This window comes from Lissotriton helveticus, chromosome 11 (assembly GCF_964261635.1).
Source record: "Lissotriton helveticus chromosome 11, aLisHel1.1, whole genome shotgun sequence".
Taxonomy (NCBI): domain Eukaryota; kingdom Metazoa; phylum Chordata; class Amphibia; order Caudata; family Salamandridae; genus Lissotriton; species Lissotriton helveticus.
The window spans coordinates 966,688,200-966,711,441 of NC_136072.1; the positions used below are offsets into that span (position 1 = coordinate 966,688,200).

General features: G+C 37.7%; 1 long non-coding RNA gene across 1 annotated transcript; it reads right to left on the reverse strand.

Moving 5' to 3' along the window:
• Positions 1-309: 309 nt before the first annotated feature.
• Positions 310-23,157, reverse strand: LOC144792340 (uncharacterized). The gene is made up of 4 exons (XR_013602540.1): positions 22,176-23,157; positions 9,860-9,994; positions 1,862-3,924; positions 310-1,806 (listed from the first exon to the last, which is right to left on the reverse strand). It is a non-coding gene; the product is annotated as an uncharacterized LOC144792340 (long non-coding RNA).
• Between the last annotated feature and the right edge of the window lie 85 nt (positions 23,158-23,242).

Sequence of the window (23,242 nt, forward strand, 5' to 3'; positions counted from 1 at the left end):
TGAATAACTAAATAAACCACCTGGAACGGCATAGAAATGATGAGGTCCCCATTGTTCATATAGCATTCAGAATAGCATATAATTGTTTACAGTGCATTTTAAAATGTGTTAGTACTGTGTTAAGATATTAGTAAACTGATTAGTAAAGTGTGTTAGTAAATAAAATACGTCTTACATTTCGATCATTTCCACTCAGTTAGAATACATACTGGACATATAAAAAAGGTAAATAGGAAAGAAAATGCCACAAAGTTAGTGCACACTCTAAAACAGCCAGTAGAATTAGAAAGGTGTTAGTAACAAAAAATAGAGAATTAAAAGAAGGCTTTATTTGCCTTCCAGGGTTAGTAAAAGTTCAGACAACACTGGTTAGTACAGCATGCTTTAGTTTCTTGTTAGTTGGTTAGTTCATTTACTTGGTTAGTCAGTTTGCAAGTGAAGCAGTAAACATTCCACATAAATTGTAAGTTTTGTTAGCCAGGGTTATTCATAAGGAGACTCAGTGAAGAATTACTGTGTGTCTTCTTTTGTTAGTATGTTAATATGCATGCAGTTCTCAAGAAATTAATTAACAGGTTTTATGTAAACGTACACTTTTTGTTATATTACAATGCTTTGGAAATGATGCTCTTTGAGAATAGGAAGTATAGGATCCTATAGGTTAGCCAGTTGAGTGAGCCACACTGTTAAAAAATTACTTATTTCATTTTTTTTAAACTAAAAATATCTTTTTTCCGGGTAGCTTTTTGCTTTGCTCACTTTACTGCTGTTACATTAATGGCATGACTTACTATTTCTTTCAGTGTATTTCTTAGCATTTTTTCCCAATGGCCCTGGCTGGTGTATAAATACATAAAGCAAACACTGTTTATATGAGGTGCAGAAAATTTCCTGGCTGGAAATCTAGACCTTTGTAAATGTTTCAAAAATACCAGGAAACCCATCCTTCGAGAAACAGAAACTAGTAAACCACACCACCAAAAACAGCAAAGAAGAGTAAGAAAAGCTCAAAAAAGGTAACATTTCAAATGTATAAGCAGGTTAGATAAGGCTTATCATATGTTTATATCATGAGGCGGGAAATTAAGTCAGTACCATATTATGGACACTGGGGTTTTTATAGTGATTTTGAATCTAATTTACTTTTAAAAACTAAAACTTTGTTTGGTGGTCTGAGCTCTATAGAGGTGTGGTGTAAAGTAAATAAAGAAACACAGTATGATCTCCCTAACTCACCAGTGATTATGTAGGGTGGACTAGTGAAATGGGGATCCTCCACTTTGATGTAAGAAGATCCTCAAAAGGCACCTGTGTTATGAGGGACTGTGAGTCAGACACAGTGTGGAAAATTCTTTCAAAGGGCTAGTTCTAAAGTTACAACTGTAGCAAAGATAAGTAACATATGAGTTGTCTAATGCATATCAGTTGTGATATTCGTTTTGTAGACAACCATAAAATTAAACAAGCAGTGGCTTAGGTGCTTATGTTGTAAACACACATTAACAAATCAATGGAAAATTACGTTCCTTTCATTAATTTCTATTGATCAATTTTGAATACCTGTCATGTTTCCTGATGACAAAATTAATGATCCAATAGTTACAAGCTTCAAGTGACATTTAAGCTCAACTTCCCCTGAGGTATTTAATAGTGAACCATCCAACAACAGAAAATGCAGGTAACTCTCTCTCTCTCTCTCTCTCTACATGGCACATTTCCACCAGCCACCATTAACCGCATGCGTGCGGCGGTTTTTCCCGCTGTATGCGGCATTTTTCAAATTACCGCGATTCATGACGAGCTCAGCTCGTCATCAGCACACGGCAGGTAATGCTGATGACGAGCTGAGCTCGTCATCAGCATGGAAGGGGTTAATATGATTGCTTGAGGTAATTTCGGCAATGCCATTAATTCTGAAAAGTGGGACTGACTGTGCTGGTAAGTGCATATTGTGATGTATATTTGATGGTAAGCAAAGTAAGATTCACAACACATCTCTTTAGTCCCATTATGTAAGAGGATAAATACATTGTGAAGAAAAGTGTCACTGTTGCAAGGAAAGTGCGGTAGAATGTATGACATATGTAACTTATTTTTGCTGTCGCACACTACATTCATTGGATTTCAGGTGTGTTTGTGTAAATCTACCTAAACATTATTCACTTATACATAATGAATTGAATTCTCAGATTCACTAGAATGAAATAGACAAACCGTATTCTTTAAATCCAGCAACTTGAATTCATTAAGGTATCAGAGAACTCACTGCCATGTGTATGATAAATTCTTCAGTGTTCCTCTATTTGTTGTGCTAGATTGCTTAGCTATATATTCCTATAGTTGGAAACAATTGTATATGGTAAGGTGAAATAATTTTTAGTTCAATGGGCTGTTATGAATGAAAGGTATGCAAAGCCTTGATGTACACTTGCCTGTAGAGTTTTTGGCTCAAGAAAACTAATGCTTCCTTTTAAATGAATTATTATGACCTGCAAAATCATGTCAATGAAATTCCCCATGCTTCAATCAAAGAATTTCTAAGAAAGATTGAATTGTTTGCTAACTCAGGGAGTGGTCTCTTTTTCATGTTTTATACCTTATTAATTGTAGAATATCGATCCATTTACTCCTTTAATATGGTCATGTAAATGTGGCTACACCTGATAATTTCATTTTCAAACTACTTGGGAAATTTTACAACTGTTTACTACTGTAATGTTGTGAAGAGCGACAGAGTTTTCATAAACTATCTTTCACACAACTTATCATGAAAGGTGGCATGTTAGTGAAGGGCCCTGTTGAATACATGCAGTCCTTGTACTGAGAATATAATCAATTCTGTCTTGCTTGATTTACCATGCATCCCCATACCTGATTACAACTATGAAGGCTGGCTTCAAAACTACTATATATTTGACTTTCCTTCTTTAAATACTAATGATCAATGTGAATGGCTTGAAGGCGTCAACACTTGATAATCAATCAAAATCGCCCTCAAACTTTATAGTGCAAAATTATACTCATCCTTCACCTCAACCTTTATAGTGGCAAATTATAATAAACGTCATCCTCAAACTTTTCAACGCATAATCATAATACAATCCCACATCAACCTTCATAGCTCTGAATCATAATCAGCCTAAATCTCCATCCTACCAAACCATAATAAAGTTCTCGCTCAACCTTCACAGTGCAGAATCATATCAACCCCCACCTCAACCTTAATCTTCATCCTAATGAATCATAATAAACTTCCTATGCAACCTTCACAGTGCAGAAACATAATTGATGTACTCTTCAATGTAATAGTGTGTAATCGTAATACACCCCCCTAAACCTTCATTCTGTGGCATATTAATTAATCACCAACCCAACCTCTGTACTGAGGAACCCGAATTACTCTCCAACTCTCGCATGTTTACAAGGTAGATCAACATATTCAAAAGAACTCCGAGAGAACAGGTGTATCCTTCAGGGCCTGTAGCGACTGTGTTTCAACAAAGGTGCAGCATTGCTGCCCAAATCATCTGCATCTCTCCATGAAAAGCACTGCATTAAGCTGTTGTTTTCATTCTCGTTCGGGATTTGTGCCAAAGGTTTTTTAAAATGCTTCCCACACAATATTATCTTGCTTTAATATATGTGAGCAATTTATACCAAATGGGTTACTTTCTCTTTGCGGTTTTTCAGGTGCATGAACTACTTTCATTGTGGTCATTCTCAAAAGGGCATTAACAGATAGAGCTCCTATGAACAATAGTAAAGACATCTCCTTAACATCAGGGAGAAGCATCCGATTGTGTTTGATATCCTGTGTGACTGATGACGGATTTCAAGTCTTTTTCACCTGAGTTTCATCACACTGGACCGCCAGAGTTCAGCACAATGGCTTCCGAAACAACTATCCACAGGAGGAGGGCATTTCTGAGGAAAGAAAACACAAACATGCAATTTATGGAGATGTATTTTTATTTGCTACAGCATATTTCTTTCACGTCTAGCTAATTCTCCATGCTTTTAATTTAATTTCCACTATCTGTTCAACACAGGCGTTCTAAACACGGGCTGATTGGTGAAAGAAGTGGCAATTAAATGTCACAAATGCGCAGACTTCCGTCCTGAAGCCTTTAATCATCGTATTGATTAGTGCTCCCTAGAAAAAAGATAATTGGGTTAGGGAATTCAGGATTCTAGCACTTCTCTTTTTCACATTTGATCGACAACAGGAAGAGAGAACTTGCGTTTGCCCTCCCTATTTAGTATGCTCGATGGAAAAAAAATGACACCTTCTAAATCAGCTATAAACATGCAATCTGGGGTAATGTGCAACTGTCAAGGCGCAAATTGGCAACTGATTAGAAAAATGCAGAGAAAGGCTCCAGGCTCTTTTGATTCTAAAATAAGAAAATTATACTCTGCAATGAGTCAGGCTCTCAGTACAATGGATGAAAGCTGCTTAACTGGGCCCTTAGGGAAGGTGAATAAGAGTTAAAAGGGAGACCGGATCAATGCATTGTAATAAAGGCATGCTCATTTAACACACGTTTTGCTAGGGAAATGTATTTTTAAAATGATTGTCAAATTAAATATTTAAATATATATTTGATAGCAGTGTTCAACGTTGATCAAACAACACAGAAACAGCCAAGAGACAAAAAGGGATTTTTAAATAGAATGATGGGCCATTATTTTGTTGCTTTTTTTAGTTTAACTAAAATACGTTAGCTGCTAAAATGGAATGTAGAATTCTTTTATACTTCAGGACCATCCCTAAATCAGTGACATGCAAAACCTTATTTGGCACATGACAAAATGTCCTCCTTTTCCGACGATCCAAGACATTTATCATGTGTCTGTGCCAAACATTACTAACTATACCAACATATGCATTAATTCACGGAAAACCTACAGTTAAAAACTGAGCTATGCTTCTGGCTCAAATGCCCACAAACACTGAAAATCACCACTTATGGTATGCAGTGCACACAACACACGACATAACTGATGTTTCCAGCCCTGTTTAACTCTTGCATTTTTTCAACTGCCATTGGAAAAGTTCATGTTTTGGCATGGCAGGCAGCAGCAATTACAGTGAGTGTTGTGTAGATTGCATTCTATATCTAGCAAATTTCAATGGGTTTGCACTTTGGAGCTCAATCTTTACCTCAGATTTTAGCTGCATTTTTTTCAGTGGATGTATTGGATTTTTAATGAACCACTTTATTTTCAGCATCTTTGCACATGGTCTTTTGGTGTGCACAGCAGAGGTTGGGCTCAGGCCTGGAGTGCAGCCATGCCCTACACCTAACCTGATGTGGGCGGTCATCTATTTTGCACTAAGCCTTTGTGCATGCACAGCAGGATTGGGTGCAGAGCATGTCCTCTTGCAAGGCCCTGTTGCTAAACACCTGTAGAGGGCCAATACCTGTTGTGCACAGCATTCAGATGTTAGCCGCAAGAGTTGAGTACAAAGCCTGGGAGGTTGCCAAGCCCTGTGCCTAACTTGTCATAGGTGTTAAACCCTTGCTGCATGGACTTCAGATCTGCGCAGTGGGGATTGCTGATAGCATGGTCTTCAGCCAGGCCCTGCACCCAACCTATAGTTGACAGTCATACCCTGCAGTGCATGGGAGTATCCCTACAAAGCCTGACCCTGTTTTTTTCTATTGAAAATTGAGTAATCACAGATCTCAGAGCTAGGTTTGCAGTCTCCCTATGACTCAAAAGTTCTATAAACCCTGATCATGTATTGATTACCGAGGTCAAGCTTCTATACATTAACTCTCTTTAAACAGGTTCGCAGTTCCAAAGCCACAACAGCGAACTCCCAAATTGTGATGCATGTGATAGTGAAGCTTGCTCTGGATTCATCAAGCTTGCCACCTAAAATGGCATACTGAGGCAGGTCCCATGGGATCCAGACAAAATTTTAGGTGGCAAGGTTTGCAAATCTCGAAAATTATTCATAGGCACCGCAAAATATTTTATTTCTACTTTTTTATTTAAACCATGGAGGTCCATTTGAGGCGCTTATTATATTCAAATTAAAACACAGCAGAAATGGCATTGAATTATGTTCTCAGGATCAGACTGAATATAGTTCTGCAGTCTCATATTTGAATGGCAAGAGCTCACAATGATTGGGTTTGCAGAGTTGTAAAAAGCTTAGAACAGAATTTGGGGGCAATAGAGGATAGTTAATATTCCCCAAAATTGTGGATCATTATGAACTTTTTTCGGTGTGGTTTAAAGGAGCAGAAATCCTGTATTTCAGGTCTACACACATTTTAAATTAAGAAAACCAGGTTCAAGAGTTTAGGGGGTTCCAATTCTTAGTACATTTCCACAATGTTTGCTTTATGAAAATGTCTACAGCACACTTTGTCCAGTGCCCACACATGTATTCTAATGTTTCTTATTCCTCCTGTGTCACCCGGAACTATGATTATTTATTTCTGACGGTTAAGCAACAACAGTTGTTTACCTTCTGATCTCCTATGTCCTCTCTGGGTCCACAGCTACTAACATCTTTGATTTGTGGCACTTTAGACTCCATAAAAGCAGGGCACATGGCATGAGCAGAAAACGTAATTTGTGGTTGTGAATGAAGGTATGGGAAGGTCAGGAAACTGCCTTATATAGCTTTAGAATGCAAGTGTTCTATCCCAGGAAACATCCTCATGGAAGTGAGAATAACTCTTCTCCTTTTGGAAAAGGTATTTACATATTCTTACTTCACACACTTAAAGGTCTGTGGGCGCAGCTTATCATTTTATAGAGAAAATCATTCCCATGCTGACATTCTCTGTGAGTCATACTCATATCCCAAGTAGTTTGGCTTATATCTGCTATAGCTACATACCTGATTTCCATATGTTTCAATACTGATCTTGAGATCACTTCCTGTTTGTGTGCTCTTTTCACTCTTCTGCAAGATTTAAGGCACATACAAAAATAATAAAACGGTGAAAGAAAGAACCAACCTTTTGTCAGTGACCTATTGCTGGTTTTAATGTGAAAAAAGAAGAATCCCATTTCAGGGTTGTTAGGACTGTGATCTTAGTGTACAGCACATCCCAGGAAGTCTCAAAGTGATGTCAATTATCTTATACATTGGAGCAGGGCCAGTACTGATTTACATAAGGTAGGCCAATCTCTAGAGTAGCATAGTGGGAGAAAAACGGTGGGTTGGAATGCTACTGTGAGTGATTACCAGTATTTAGACTATTTGCAAGCATTTCTTCCATCACTCATTTGTGTGTTTGAAGACATTGCTACAACACAAATCATATAATATGTGCTTTTGCATATGGGCTACTAGTTTAATCAATTGTAACAAAAATCACATAAGAATTGTAGCAAAGATATATGTATTAGAAGAAGTCTAAAATGGAAGCACAGTACAGACACTGGGGGTTTGGTACAGGCAGAAGATCCTCACATGCATAACCTCACAATGTCCTCATCTTTAAAATGTGGGAGCTCTACTTAGATCTGGGGTGAACATTCTTTCAAGGTAGAAGAATAATGAGAGCCTCTATATGTTTTGATGGACATTCCAAATCTTTATTTAACAGTAGAGCTTGCAACTTTTAAAGAAATGAACCTTACTCAAAGATGAAGGAAGTTACCTTGAATTCACAACCCCTGTGATCTGTATTCAATTGTAACATAAAATGAATACTACTAGCTCTCTAGTCTGAAGAAGAAACAACATCAGACTGTTAGAAATCAGGGAGTGAGGATAACTGAAGAACAAGTATGATTAGCTTATGGGTACCTCCCATTAAAAACAGCTGGCACCTGTGCAGCCCCTAGGAAATCCTGCTTTACCTGTTGGATGAAAACTGGAAGGTTAGATACAAACTCTATAATAATTCCCTCCCCCAGAGACTCTTTGAGGGACTTTTGGAAGCAGCTGGCATAACAGATCCTAGGGAACATTTGGGTCTTAGTCTGTTGGGGGTCTGCTCCCAATACTGTATTTTGCCTGGTGCCCATGTGCCTGTAAGCTGACAGTTAGCTTGCAACCAAGGCATTTCCAGCTGATATAAAAAGAAAGAAAGCATCAATGGACCTGTATCAGTTTGAGGCGGCTGTGGAAAAATACCCCCAAAAATGTGTTCAAGAGAACTTGTTTAGCCATGAACAGAAGGGAAATAACTAGCTCTTTGAAACATTAGTTTACATTAAAAGTTCGAATTTGTGGAGTAAAACAGGCAACGTGGCCAGCTGTGGATGACTCTGTGGACACAAGAGCATTCTTTCAACCAAAGCACAGCCTTGACAGACTCATGAACAGCATAATTCTGTTAAAAAAACTCAACTCTATAAAAGCTGCTGACTAAGATGTTGAGACAAATGTATCATACTTTAAGCTTCCCAATTCAGATATAGCCTTCTGGGTAAAAGTACTGACTCAACCGATACTTTAGAGCTGCCACATATAGAACTGATCAAGGGACAGTCTACCATGCATTTGAAATATCCTTTTCCTGATCATTGATCTTTAGACTTGATGTCTGGAGTTCACCAAAGGTTACTTTACAACGCATCTGAATGCTCTGTGGCACACCTTCAGTATAGCATCCAGATTTGCCTATCTGGAAGACTTTTTCATCCCAAAAACTATAATACATGCAAATATGCACCCAGTGACCAGTGCCGACTATCTTATTGTATCTAACCGAATACCCTCAAAACTGAGCATGAAAAGGTTGCTATATTACTTTTATACTCTCTGGAGTGGGAATAGTAATGTTTACCCCTACGCTATTCAGCGCTTTCTCTATTGTTGAACTCTCTGGAGTGGGAATAGTAATTTTTACCCCTACGCTATCCAACGCTTTCCCTACTGTTGCACTCTCTGGAGTGGGAATAGTAATTTTTACCCCTACGTTATCCAACGCTTTCCCTACTGTTGCACCCTCTGGAGTGGGAATAGTAATTTTTACCCCTACGCTATCCAACGCTTTCTCTACTGTTGCACTCTCTGGAGTGGGAATAGTAATTTTTACCCCTACGGTATCCAACGCTTTCCCCACTGTTGCACTCACTGGAGTGGGAATAGTAATTTTTACCCCTACGCTATCCAACGCTTTCCCTACTGTTGCCTTCACTGGAGTGGGAATAGTAGTTTTTACCCCTACGCTATCCAACGTTTACCCTACTGTTGCAGTTGCTGGAGTGGTAATAGTAAATGTTACCCTCCCGCTATCCTACGGTAAAAATATTGTATATTTTTTATTAATATTATGTTAATATACATGTGTTAATAAATTATATTGTATGTTTATTTTTTTTAACCTAAATTCATTTTTTAATAATTTTAAAGGTATTTAAGTATTTTTAAGTATGTTTTAGTTAATTAAAGTTATTATTTCATTAATTTTAAATTACCTTTAAGACGTTTGAAAAAAATTATATTTTGACTAACTATATACTTTTATTCGATATTTTTGTACTTACCTGTTTGTAGATAGGACTTCGATATTTTTGCTTTCTATATTTTTACTTTGATATTTTGGGTATTCTATATTTGTGTATTCTATATTTTGTCAGTGATCCGTATAGAGTATATAGGTCCCTCCCTGAGTACCCTCAGTCAGACCAATATACCAAGATACAGCCCTTAAATCAAATGTGATTTTTTTTTTAAATGAGCCCTTAATGTGTTCATAAGCTCAAGGAATTGGCATCTGTCTGGATGACATATGTCACTCAAAGTAGTCACCATGGAGCCTCACTTTCACAGTAGTGCTTTTTGTTACTATAAATACTGAGCTGAACCAAACAAAACACGATCAGCCACACCTATGACTAGCATTTTAGCAACATCAAATCTGAAGCAATACCTTACCTTATATGACTTCCTCTGTTTCTTGCTCTTCACAGCTTAGAAGACAGATTCACTCTTTTAGCAACCAGTCCTTCTTGGTATCATGCGTTGTATGAATGAGGATGTCATCTTACTCTTCTTTCTTTTCAACTGCCGCTAGAAGTAGAATCATATCACCATACGTTACACACTTTGGCATGAAAAACACTAAGGCTGCCAAGAGTTCTTTAGAGCAATGAGGAATGTTAATCATTTAACCAATTGGCGGAGAAATTTTTTACTAATTACAGTATTTTTTTCTAAACTGTAGTGCCGCACAGTGTCAAGAAGGTGACTCGTTGGTTTATTGTAAAACAACAAAATAAATAAATGAAAGATTTGCCTGTTGACTGACACGTGACGATGAAGTGCTGCCATTACTTGATTGGCATTGTGTTATGGCTTATCCATACTACCATGCATATTCAAAACAAAATAAAGAGAATTTTAGCCTAATGAATAACAAACTTTAGAAAATCATAAACATGTGCACATAAATCATTATTCAATTAATTCATTAAAAGGCTAAATGTTTCGGGTGGGTGGTGTGCTACACTAAAAGTATTAGGTGTACGTTAATGCAAAGTATGCACTGCAGTAAACAAGATCAGGGAATTTGCAGTGGATTTGAAAATTGCCACTTTTTCAAAGTACAAATAATTATTTGTTTTCTGTAGGTCTTGTGCAGCACTTTATAGAGGAAGGATGTCCTGACAGAAGATACCATAGCTCTCTCTTGTTTTCCTAAATCTTCAGTTCATTTTCAATAGATACTATTAGGATGAATGTACTATAGTGCGTTATTTCATAGGCTGATGATTAAAATAAGCCCAGTCGGTGTTGTAGGCATCATAGAATGGATTCACTTCCCACTATGAATCAGTGAAGATGAGTGAGACGTTGAGAAATCTATTCCTCCTTGCAATCCACATTCACATATACCTTAGTCTAGGCCCGTCCGATCTGTTTATGTTTTAAATATATCCATGCTTGTGATTTGGAATTTCAGACACAACTAGCATCTTCACCCTTTCACAATAGTGATATGGCTAAAGTCTTTAAACATGGGACGCATATGGTTGGTTACCTCAAACAATGCTCTCAGAACCTCCCTGTTCACACTGTGCTCATGATTGAATAGGACACAGTTGACAATTTACTGGGTTTTAGTGCTTTGAATCTCACTTGGAAATTTTCCAAAACTCGCTCTTCTGCTTTGGGTCAGAAAAGGTTGGGAGGGATGCCTATTTGTTTATACTAAAAGGGTTATATTACTCTCAGAGTAGAAAACCTTTGTTAACAATGTTACACAACATTGAGACATTGTGGACAGAGGGCATTGGGGCCCCCTGTGAGAGGCCAGTTGGCCTGGGGTTAGTTGGTAAGGTGCTGTGTGCATTTTATCTGAGTTACTGTGATGCCTAATGGTATGCTAGTGAGGACTATTGTGGAATGTGATTTTTGCTGGTGATACCTAATGCATAAGATGTTTATGCTAATGAGGTTTGGGCCTAATGTGCTAATGCCTAATGTCATGCTATGATGTTTTGGGTGAGTACCTATTTGCTCACAGTGTTTATGCTTAGGAGGTTACTGCATAATGTGTTTATGCTGGTGAGGCCCATTGTGTAATGGCTATTTTTTATATAACCTTGTGTGGAGTTCCTTTTGTGGTGTGCCTAGTGTGTTGCTGCTGTGTGTGTGTGTGTGGGTTGCACAACCGCTTTACACATTGCCTCTGGGATAAGCCTGACTGCTCGTGCCAAGCTACCAAGGGGGTGAGCAGGGGTTATCTTCAGCTTGTAACTCCCTTGCCCTGACTAGAGTGGTGGTGTCTGCCTGGCTTTGGCGCAAGCCTTAGCCAACCAGAAATCCCATTTCTAACACCTCCTATCAGAGCAGGCTCTGCTCCTGACCTCCTGAGAGCATAGGCCTTCACTCCTGGGGGTCAGAACCCCGTGGTGGCTGGCTGGTCAGAACCAGTTAGCCAGCAGGCACACTGGCGGTGGGTAGGTTTTCAGGGGGCACCTCTAAAGTGCACTCTGGGTGCATGTTTTAATAAATGCATCAATGGAATCAGTGAGTTTATTAATACAAGATGTTTGATATCAAACATCTTTGATTTCCTTGAAGCCATCATGTAGCTGGGGAACTCATTTTTAACCAGTGTCCAGCACATCTATTTCCAATGGCTTCCCTGGTCACTTGTACTGGCAGTAATTGAACTGGCCAGAACAGGGTCATATCTGCCCACACATATAGTATAGTGAGCCTGCCTTGAGACTGTAAGGCCTTCTGTAAGAGTGACTTACCTATACTGCATTTAGTATTTGCAGACACGGCACACAGGGCTATGTGCCATGTTGTATTTTCACTTTTGTCTGCAGCAAGACATGCAGCTCGCAATGGCAGTCTGCATGGGGTTTTCTGAAGGGTCCCTTAGGGTGGCACAATTCCTACTTAACCCCTTATAAACCCTCTTTGGTACCTAATGCCCTATGTATCAATGGTACCATGTATTGAGGATTTACAGAGGGTGCTAGTGGTATTGCCAATTGGGGTACAATTGCACAGTTTAGGGACAGAGATCTGGCTCTGGGGACCTGGTAAACAGGGACCCAGTGCACTTTCTGTCAAAATTGCATCTAATACCAGGCACAAAGTGGGAGTGACAATGTCAAAAAGGGGCACTTTCCTGCAGTGTGCCTGTACGTTTCTGATTGCAATACTACACAGACATTATACAAGCTTATTTCTTTTGGATTTGATTTGATTTGATTTGATTTATAGTTTTATAGAGCGCAAGAATGCCCATGGGCGTCTTGGCGCTATGACAAATCAGAGAACTCCGGGTCGACAGTACAGAGTCTAGCAGGCAGAAAAGAGCCATGTTTTCACTGCTTTTCTAAAGGAGAGCAGGGATGGACTGTCTTTAATAGAGATTGGGAGAAGGTTCCATACCATTGCTGTTTGTAATAAAATACTTCTTCCTCCCCGTCTGGCCCGTCTGTGTTTAGGAACCTGGATTAAATTGGCCTGGCTTGATCTAAGAAGCCTGGAAGGTTCGTACAGTTTAAGATGGTTTTTTAAAAACTGCGAGCCGGATCCGTGATGCGCCTTGTAAGCTAGGCATAGCGATTTGAACTGCACTCTTTTGGTGATGGGGAGCCAATGAAGGGCTCTCAATTTATGGGCAATTGGTTCATGTTTGGAATGTCAAGCACCAGCCTTGCGGCTGCATTCTGCAGGCGTTGTAATTTTGCTAGAATTTGACCTTGGCCCCTGCGTACAAGGCATTCCCATAGTCTATCCTAGACAAGGCCAGGGCAGTCACCACCGTGTTCCGAGCATCTTCTAGAATGTAAGGCAGAAGTATCCTAATCATTTCCAGTATAAACCAGACTGATGAAGCCAGTTTGCTGGCCTGAGCATCAAATGAGAGTTTGATGTCTAGCGTCATACCCAGCTTTTTCACCTTTTCTACTGGAGCTGGACAGTTTCTAAGGTTGTCTGGCCACCACTCCAGGGACCATGTATTAGGATCAGCCCCTAGGACCAGTACCTCACTTTTATCCCCATTTAGCTTCAAGCAGTTATTCAGCATCCATTGTTTGACTTGTGTCATACATGATCTGAATTTATTCGCTGTCTCTTTAACATCCTTGCTAATAGACACCACTATCTGGGTGTCGACGGCATAGGAAACTGGAATGAAACCACTTTCCCTTATGATTCCTGCTAATGGAGCTACATACAAATTAAAAAGGGTAGTGCTTAGTGATGACCCCTGGGGCACCCCACACGGTGACCTAAATGATTTGGATCTTGCCTCCCCCAACTCTACTGTGAAAGTTCTGTTACATAAATAGAATGCAATAGAGAGCGTGCCGAGCTATGACCTCCGACTTCAGCTAGGCGGGTCAAGAGTGTCTCATGGCTAACCGTATCGAAGGCCGCCGAGAGGTCCAAAGGAACCAAGGCGGCCTTCCCTCCGTCATCCAGAACACTCCTGAGTTCTTCCACCGCCATTAGCAGTGCAGTTTCTGTCCCAAGTCCCTCTCCGAAGCCAAATTGTGAGTGGTCTAATATGTTTCCCTCCGAGAAGAATTGGGACAGTTGCCTGTTCAGAAGTTTCTCCAAAGTTTTTGTGGCGAAGGGTATCCTGGCAATAGGTCTGTAATTGCCCGGTTCTTCGGGGTCTAAATTCGATTTTTTTAACAATGGCATCACCGAGGTAGTTTTAACATATGTTTGGGACCCCCTCTATGTCTACTTTATCGGTCAGGGAAAGAGAGGAACAGCAAAAGCAAAATATAAACAAAATTCCCTCACGACCTCTATACTAAAAGTGATAGCCACTTCTATATTTTTACAATTGTTATTTCACACAGTATGGCAACATCCACTTATTTTCATTTGTGTTTTTTATTTTTTATTTTTTAAGTACAAAATCGCATTCGTCATTTTTTCATTTATAACATATATATTTTCAATAATTCATTTAATAAGACACATAGTGATTTGTTTAAGACAATAAAAAATACTTTGTCACTCCGTGCAGAAAAACATATAAGAATAAACAATTTAATCAGTTTCACAACACCCAAGCTCTCTCATTCATACTCCATTCGCTCCTTATTCTGCGTCTGAGGGATCGCAGATTGAGACGCGATATAACTACGCGAGGTCGACGCGTTTCGGTGGTAAGAAACCACCTTCCTCAGGACCTTCTGGCAGAATAGACAGGTATTCATAAACCAACAATAACCACTGCACGGTATGATATCTGTAACAATAAAAATATGTATATTTGTATCATGAACCTTACAGATTTATTCACTTTGATACATTTAAGTACCACACTTAAAGTTGCCCTGTGTTTTCAACAGAAGCTAACATTTCATATTAATGATTCTAATACTTTTTATCTGACAGATTTGAGACATATGCAGTTTGACAGTACCCGTCTTCAACATGGTTAATTATGTCCTAGAGAAACATAGAAAAAGTAGGAAAAGGGAGAAAGAATTCCTTAAATTTCTATAAAAAAAGACAAACTTTTCATTTTGGGGACTTATTTGTCATGTGTATACTAAGTTTTCTCAAGCGTACTAATCAGTGGCTCAAAATTCTATTATAGATGCTAGGTTAAGAAATTAGTCCAACAAAGGTGTTTACATGTTCTTAACCAAAAAAAATTCTTGGGGAGAACCCTGGTTTGGTCACCCAATCATGACATAAGAATGTAAAGTTCTTTAGACGATCCTACGTTGAGTAAAAAAAAACACTTTGTATCAATGCCTATTGATTAGAAAGTCATGACAGAACTAAGTGTCAGATATGTTTGTCAACGCTTACCACGCACTAAAGCCAACTATTTCTCAATGAGTTATCGACTTCAAAGTATGTCTTGAGTTTTTTTCTTTTTTTCTCTTCGGCAAGTCAAGGTTTTCTGAAAGAAACCAACAATTTTCTAAGGAATATATCTATAAAAATCTCTATAGTTTAGTAGGATATATTGCACTACTACTGACCTTCTTAACGCACTTGTATCATCAAGGGAAAGGGCCTCTTCTTGCACCTATTTTGTTCACGTATCTCCCTTCTGTGTTTTTTCCACATCTATTTTGAGTTTTTCGATGACTGAAACCAACAGAATGCTAGTGATTAGAAGCTACTCAAGAGTTTAGTAAGTCGACTCTTAAGTAAAGCATGGTATGCCCGTTTAGTTAACCAAACAAGGGGAAAGTTTTTTGTCAGATAGTAACCTCCCCATTAATCTAAATGCGCTACTCGATAACAATGAATCCTGGTACACCCCGCCTAACAAAGAAACTAGACGCTACATTGAATTCTTTCTAGAATGCACCACTTTAATTCTGTATAGGCGAGACAGGACGAGAATTTAGACAACGATTCAGTGAACATAAATCGTCAGTGAGAACTAACAAGATGACAGCACCCTTGACCCAACACTGCATTGACTTAAATCATAGAGAAACAGAATTAAAGTGGTGCATTCTAGAAAGAATTCAATGCAGAAAAGGGGAACAACCAGAGAGAACCAGGAAAAAACGAGAATGTTACTGGATTTTTTTCTTTGATAGTGTCAAAAGAGGTCTTAACGAAAATATATCTTGGTATGTGACAGAATGAGTCTATTATGTCAAACATTGTTAATACAAGAAAGTACGGCTGGGTCGCATCAGGAATCATTCTGATGACATAGACAAGAAAAATGTCATGAGGTGTATATAATGTAGAGAATAATTTTTGGGACCCAATCAAGAACTGGATCTGACATTTCATATATAAACTTTTATCAATAAGATATCTCTATATTACTTTTAGAGATGAAACCAAGTAAGACCAAAAGTTTGGAGAAATATCCTCCACATTTTTACTTATAGGCTGAGACACCTTCGGGATCTTTGTATCATATGTAGAGTCCCAGCAGGGTATTTCCCTGTAGAACTATAATGACCTACATTTCTGTCAACGTACTATTTAGGTATCCAACAAGTTCTCTCGTTCCAAGATAGGCACCACTTAATAATGGCGCCCAACCACACCACCCCGTTCAGTGCGCGTTTTGTCAGCCTCCTTGTAAATAGTCAGATCTGAATACAGTAAACACGCTTAATATCTCTCATTGGTTATGTGAGAAGTAAATGGAGATATTGGGGGTTTCAATTCATAAGAAGGACGTATGCGGAGTAATAAGAGATAGAAGGATATATACTTAAATTTTTTTTTAATTTGAATACATTTTTCGAGAATTGTAAAACGGAATACAATCAGAATATCCAGCAGACTTTTAGTCGCTAACACGATCAAAAATACGATTGTAATAAAAAACATAGAGAAAAGGAAAAAACGCCACTTAATAATGGCTGCCATTATCGTGATCATGTGACTAAAATAGTATACAAGACGGTATAGGTACAAACATCACTATATTCCTTTAATACTTTACTTCGTTCTACTTAAAAAAGGAAAAAAGGACCCCAAGACGGAAAAGTAGCAATATACTAATAAGTTCTGAATATCCAAGCCATTTTTGGTAGCAAGACCACTTAATAATGGCGACCATTATGGCGATCATGTGACCGCATACTTTGGCGCCAAATAATTGGTATTTAAAAAGAGACGCGATTCGAAGGATCTCTGGCCCACGCTACGTAACGAAGAGATGCCGGCGGAATCGAGATAATGACCAAGTCCGAGTAAGAGCTAGTAAGTAGTACCCAGGGACTAGCCTTTAAATCGTGTAAGCAATGCCGAGATAGAGAGCGTAGCGTCTAGTTTCTTTGTTAGGCGGGGTGTACCAGGATTCATTGTTATCGAGTAGCGCATTTAGATTAATGGGGAGGTTACTATCTGACAAAAAACTTTCCCCTTGTTTGGTTAACTAAACGGGCATACCATGCTTTACTTAAGAGTCGACTTACTAAACTCTTGAGTAGCTTCTAATCACTAGCATTCTGTTGGTTTCAGTCATCGAAAAACTCAAAATAGATGTGGACAAAACACAGAAGGGAGATACGTGAACAAAATAGGTGCAAGAAGAGGCCCTTTCCCTTGATGATACAAGTGCGTTAAGAAGGTCAGTAGTAGTGCAATATATCCTACTAAACTATAGAGATTTTTATAGATATATTCCTTAGAAAATTGTTGGTTTCTTTCAGAAAACCTTGACTTGCCGAAGGGAAAAAAAGAAAAAAACTCAAGACATACTTTGAAGTCGATAACTCATTGAGAAATAGTTGGCTTTAGTGCGTGGTAAGCGTTGACAAACATATCTGACACTTAGTTCTGTCATGACTTTCTAATCAATAGGCATTGATACAAAGTGTTTTTTTTTACTCAACGTAGGATCGTCTAAAGAACTTTACATTCTTATGTCATGATTGGGTGACCGAACCAGGGTTCTCCCCAAGAAAATGTTTTGGGTAAGAACATGTAAACACCTTTGTTGGTCTAATTTCTTAACCTAGCATCTATAATAGAATTTTGAGCCACTGATTAGTACGCTTGAGAAAACTTAGTATACACATGACAAATAAGTCCCCAAAATGAAAAGTTTGTCTTTTTTTATAGAAATTTAAGGAATTCTTTCTCCCTTTTCCTACTTTTTCTATGTTTCTCTAGGACATAATTAACCATGTTGAAGACGGGTACTGTCAAACTGCATATGTCTCAAATCTGTCAGATAAAAAGTATTAGAATCATTTATATGAAATGTTAGCTTCTGTTGAAAACACAGGGCAACTTTAAGTGTGGTACTTAAATGTATCAAAGTGAATAAATCTGTAAGGTTCATGATACAAATATACATATTTTTATTGTTACAGATATCATACCGTGCAGTGGTTATTGTTGGTTTAAGAATACCTGTCTATTCTGCCAGAAGGTCCTGAGGAAGGTGGTTTCTTACCACCGAAACGCGTCGACCTCGCGTAGTTATATCGCGTCTCAATCTGCGATCCCTCAGATGCAAAATAAGGAGCGAATGGAGTATGAATGAGAGAGCTTGGGTGTTGTGAAACTGATTAAATTGTTTATTCTTATATGTTTTTCTGCACGGAGTGACAAAGTATTTTTTATTGTCTTAAACAAATCACTATGTGTCTTATTAAATGAATTATTGAAAATATATATGTTATAAATGAAAAAATGACGAATGCGATTTTGTACTTAAAAAATTAAAAATAAAAAACACAAATGAAAATAAGTGGATGTTGCCATACTGTGTGAAATAACAATTGTAAAAATATAGAAGTGGCTATCACTTTTAGTATAGAGGTCGTGAGGGAATTTTGTTTATATATCACCGAGGTAGTTTTCCATGCGTCTGGAAAAATCTCAGACTTTAGTATTTGTATGAACAGTTTCTCTAGTTGTGTACTTAGCAGCTCGGGAAAAATCTGCATCAATTTAGGTGGACAAGGGTCCATTGGGCTACCTGATCTGGTGGTCTTCACTGCTTGCAGAATCTGATCTGCTGAGGGTGGTATGAATTGAAACCATGGGCCCTGAGATATCCTCGGGGGTTCTTTGTTTGGTTCTAAGGTTGCCTGAGCGGGTGTACCTTTATCGATTTTTTTTAAAGGAGTCATATACCGATGATACTTTATTGACGAAAAATTCACCCAGAGTATTGCAAAAATCCAAGGTCATTGCTACCGTACTACTGTTATCTATTTTTGTTAGTTTTTTTACTGTGGCAAAAAGAGCTATGCTGGAGTTTTTTGTCTCGTTAATTTTTCGTGTAAAGTAACTGCTTTTTTCTACAATAATCAGATTTTTATAAACGACCAATGGAGACTATGGAGAACACTGTTATTGACATTGAGTTTCTACACTTTGATTCAATACAAAAAAATGAGTGTTTGGTGAATAACATTTTTATAGTGTCTGGTGAATGTGATAGAATTATTTTATTTTCTTAAAGCCTATCGTGTATTGTGCTAGAAGTACTTTTTTATAAATGTACATGTGTGCTGAAATGCCATACAGCTAAACAGTAAAGCCATAGTGTAGCCATTTGAAATTCTATTAACAATCATGATGACATATGAGTTTTCTTTCATTGCAGTAAAATTAGGTAATGCTGTGTCATAATGTGACCCTTCATTATTGCATATTTATAGTGGCCACAGTTTAAGGCAGGATGATTAGCTACAGATTTTAGCATATTCATTTATAGTAGGTTAAGCCCACCTTTAAAAGGCGTTAATGCAAACCCAATCAGGATACAAAGAACAACAGGTACCTAATGCAAAACACTACACAATTCCAAATTCTGTGTTAAGTGAATGTAAATAATCCTGTGGTTAAGCATGAAGATGTGCAGAAGAGGTACTGAAATTCAATATGAATGAAATTAGAGCTAGATTTCACATATCCCATGGATTGATTGAAATATAATACTTCCTTAGTATACATAGAGAAACGTCCTTCCATTTTATAACTGAAAAGACTCATTTTTTATTTAATTAATGCCACACTTGTTCTCCTGACACAAGTGTCATCTGTGCTCTTCCTATGCAACGTTTTAACACATCCCTTGTTTTTAAACTTTTGGCATTTGTTATTTGAATGAGTGTAAGGATATTGGCATTCTCAACCAAATTGTCTGTGGCTCAGCGCATCTGACCATATATACTACAAACTAGACCTTGAATGTTTTGATCCCTGGTCTCTATCCCAATAGGGATAGGCTCTTTGTCGGCTCTTAGCAGTTATACATTGTCTGTGATGACTATATTCTGAAATTTTAATTTAAAATGATAAACTTCTTGCGCTTCATATAGCTGCTTCATCTTTTACTCTACCCTACCTGTAAAGATATTCAGTTACTCCTCCCTCATTCATGTAGCAGACAGGCTGAGTTCGCCATTACGGAATGGCAGACACCTAAAATTTGGTGAATTATGACCAGTTATGTTTTCTGAGTCTCGCTTTTGCTGAATTAGAAATCTCCAGAGAACTGAGGCCAGGGGCCTGCCATAAACACATAGTATAATAAATTGGGTTGGGATTATACAAGATCTCACTCAGATGACCAGGGTATGAATAGTCCTTTAAGGAAAGCACTGTCCATCAATATAGTGGTAACAGTTGTCACTTCTTAAAATGTTTTACCTAAATCCTCAGTACAGAGATTGATAGTGGCATTCTTGACTGGAGAATTTTCCATCAGTATTGCCCCGTTTGTGCATTTTGTTGATATTAGAAGAGCAACATACTTTTATTCAACAGGTTTGATGTCGGTATTATTTAAATGACTTGCGTCTACACTATGCATTGAGTATATATTTAAGGAACCAGTTGCTCAAACAGTGTTATAAACAAAGATACTCATAATATTCGAATAAGATATGATGAAAGCCAATTGAGCAATGTGAGTGTTAGCAGGGACTGATGTGGCACAAGATATGTGGAGATTTAACGTGGATCGTGATGCATGATACATGATGCAATTAGCAATTAGTATATTAGAAAGTTAGAAATGTTTCAAAGAAATGGCATGCTAGAAGGAGCATGAGATTAGCACAAAGTGGAGGGGTTCATTGTCCTCTAACTGAATCGTCATGTGTTGCTCTCCGGAAGTCTTGGATCAAACCCAAGACGCAATCACGCTGATAATATCTATTTCCTGTAACTGTATACCACTATAATGGGTAGTAAATAATGTTCAAAGCTATATTTACTTTGTGCTTACCAGCATAATTTAACACCATTAAAAAGTCAGCAGTCTTCCTAATGGTTTGTAAAGAATACTCAGCTCTTGTCTTTTGTAACACTAAATGTAGAAAAGCTAAGTCAAAGCGGCTTCTGCAGACACCTATAATGTAGGAGACACGTTGCTTTTGAATTTTAAGACAATAAAACATTTTTGTATATGGTTATTGTTGTAGGTAAGTCCAACAGCTGTTAAACTATTATGGAAATAAGAATATATTTTTATATAATGTATCTGGTTTTGCTAGAAGACATTATCATTGGAGGTTTGCGTGTCCAGACACTATGCATTCTTAGATATAAATAAAGACAATTGCATGATGTGACACGTTGTTCCATTATAGTCTTTTACATGGCATCAAATGATGCTTTTAATTGCTCATTACTACTGCCTGCTGCCATACATTCTATCAAAAGAACACCAGCATCACCCTACACAGTGGCATTGTCAACTGCAGGTATCATCTGGTTGGTGGTTTTCAAAGAGCTATAGGTACGTCCACATTTTAATGCATCTAATTTTCAAAAAGTAAAGAAAAGTATGGACTGAGAGATGGGTGACCAATACTGGTTTCTTAATCACAGATGTCTATGGCTATATATTATGATGCCATAGTATAATATATACAAAAGTATGTTATGATAACATGAAGTAAATTAGTATAAAGTTTAAACCTGCTGCTACACTAGGTTCTTGTATTCATCCAACCTGTTTATAAGATTGCCTTAACATACAAACTGTGCACAACAATTTATCTTTACTCCATATCGTCAAAAATTAGTTCATGAGTTTAGAGGAGAAAGTTCAAATACATCAATAACACATTAAAACAAACAGGCAGTCTTACTATGTTGTTGACGAACATATGAAAAATAAGACAGATGAACAACCCACATTTGGGTTATTAATTATATGTTAGGCAGTGCGCTGATTAATAATATTACTAGTAATTTCATTTAGTACTGGCATAGTACGTGAAATGTCTTTAATAAATTAAAACACTTTGAATATACATTGTTGCAGCATAGAATGCACCTTTGTATGCCTTACCTGATAGCATATGAAATGACAATCACTAACACAAGCCTGTCCTTCCCAGCTATATAAGCCCATGATTTCGATTGTTATCCACTTCTGTATCTCATCGGAAGGAAGAAGCTGAGGGAAAGAAAGAAAACAAAGCAACAAACGCAGCAAGAGCAGCACATGCAACATATTCTGTTTTATATTAAAATAAATGTGAGAGTGTTCTACCGACAGTCAAAATATGTATAAGTAGTTATACTTTCTGTTTAGCAAAGTCACCTGGTATTTATCTTTCACAATGCAAAAGCACTTTGAGTTCATGTTGGAAGATACCAACCAGACCAATTTAGACTATATAAATATGAAGAAAGATACTGGCATCCCTAAATTGCCTTTGTATAAAGCCTTACGTTAACATTGGTAAACACAAATCTCCATCAAATACTATGAGCAAGGATTTCGAAATAACAAATACTATGAGCAAGGATTTCGAAATAACACAATCAAGGCCAGAAGCAAGAGCTGGAGGAGATGATTATAAATAGTTGCAATACTCCAACCTTGATGCCAGTTGCACCGAAGAACTATAGATGAACGAGAGTAAAAGAGTATGAACTATCTCAACAACCATTTCTTGCCTTTCCCACCGACAATTCTCACCTGGATAATGCCACAGGGTGTGTTTTGAAATTCACTATAGTAATCTGGCCTGCTGGAATTACCCAAGGACTTGGACAGTTTTCATATTTTATGCATCATTAAATCAAGAGTTGGTAAATTTTGAAATACACAACACCAAATTATTCTAGCCAACATTTAACAAAATTCTGGAATCTGGAACTCTGGTTTGCTAGAGTGAAATATAAAAAATTTAAATCTTAGATAATGAACTCAAATGCTAAAGTAGTCTAGACCATCACAGGTGTGTTCTAGATCAGCAGCACATACTAGCTTGTCACTTGTTAATGGGACATTCTGAATTATTCAACAAGTTACAACTCTTAGGAATTGTTGCTGCAGGAATTTATTGCTGTATTATATTGCAAGCAGATGCCAATCTGTATTGAGCATTTGAGTATCTTTATGGTTTT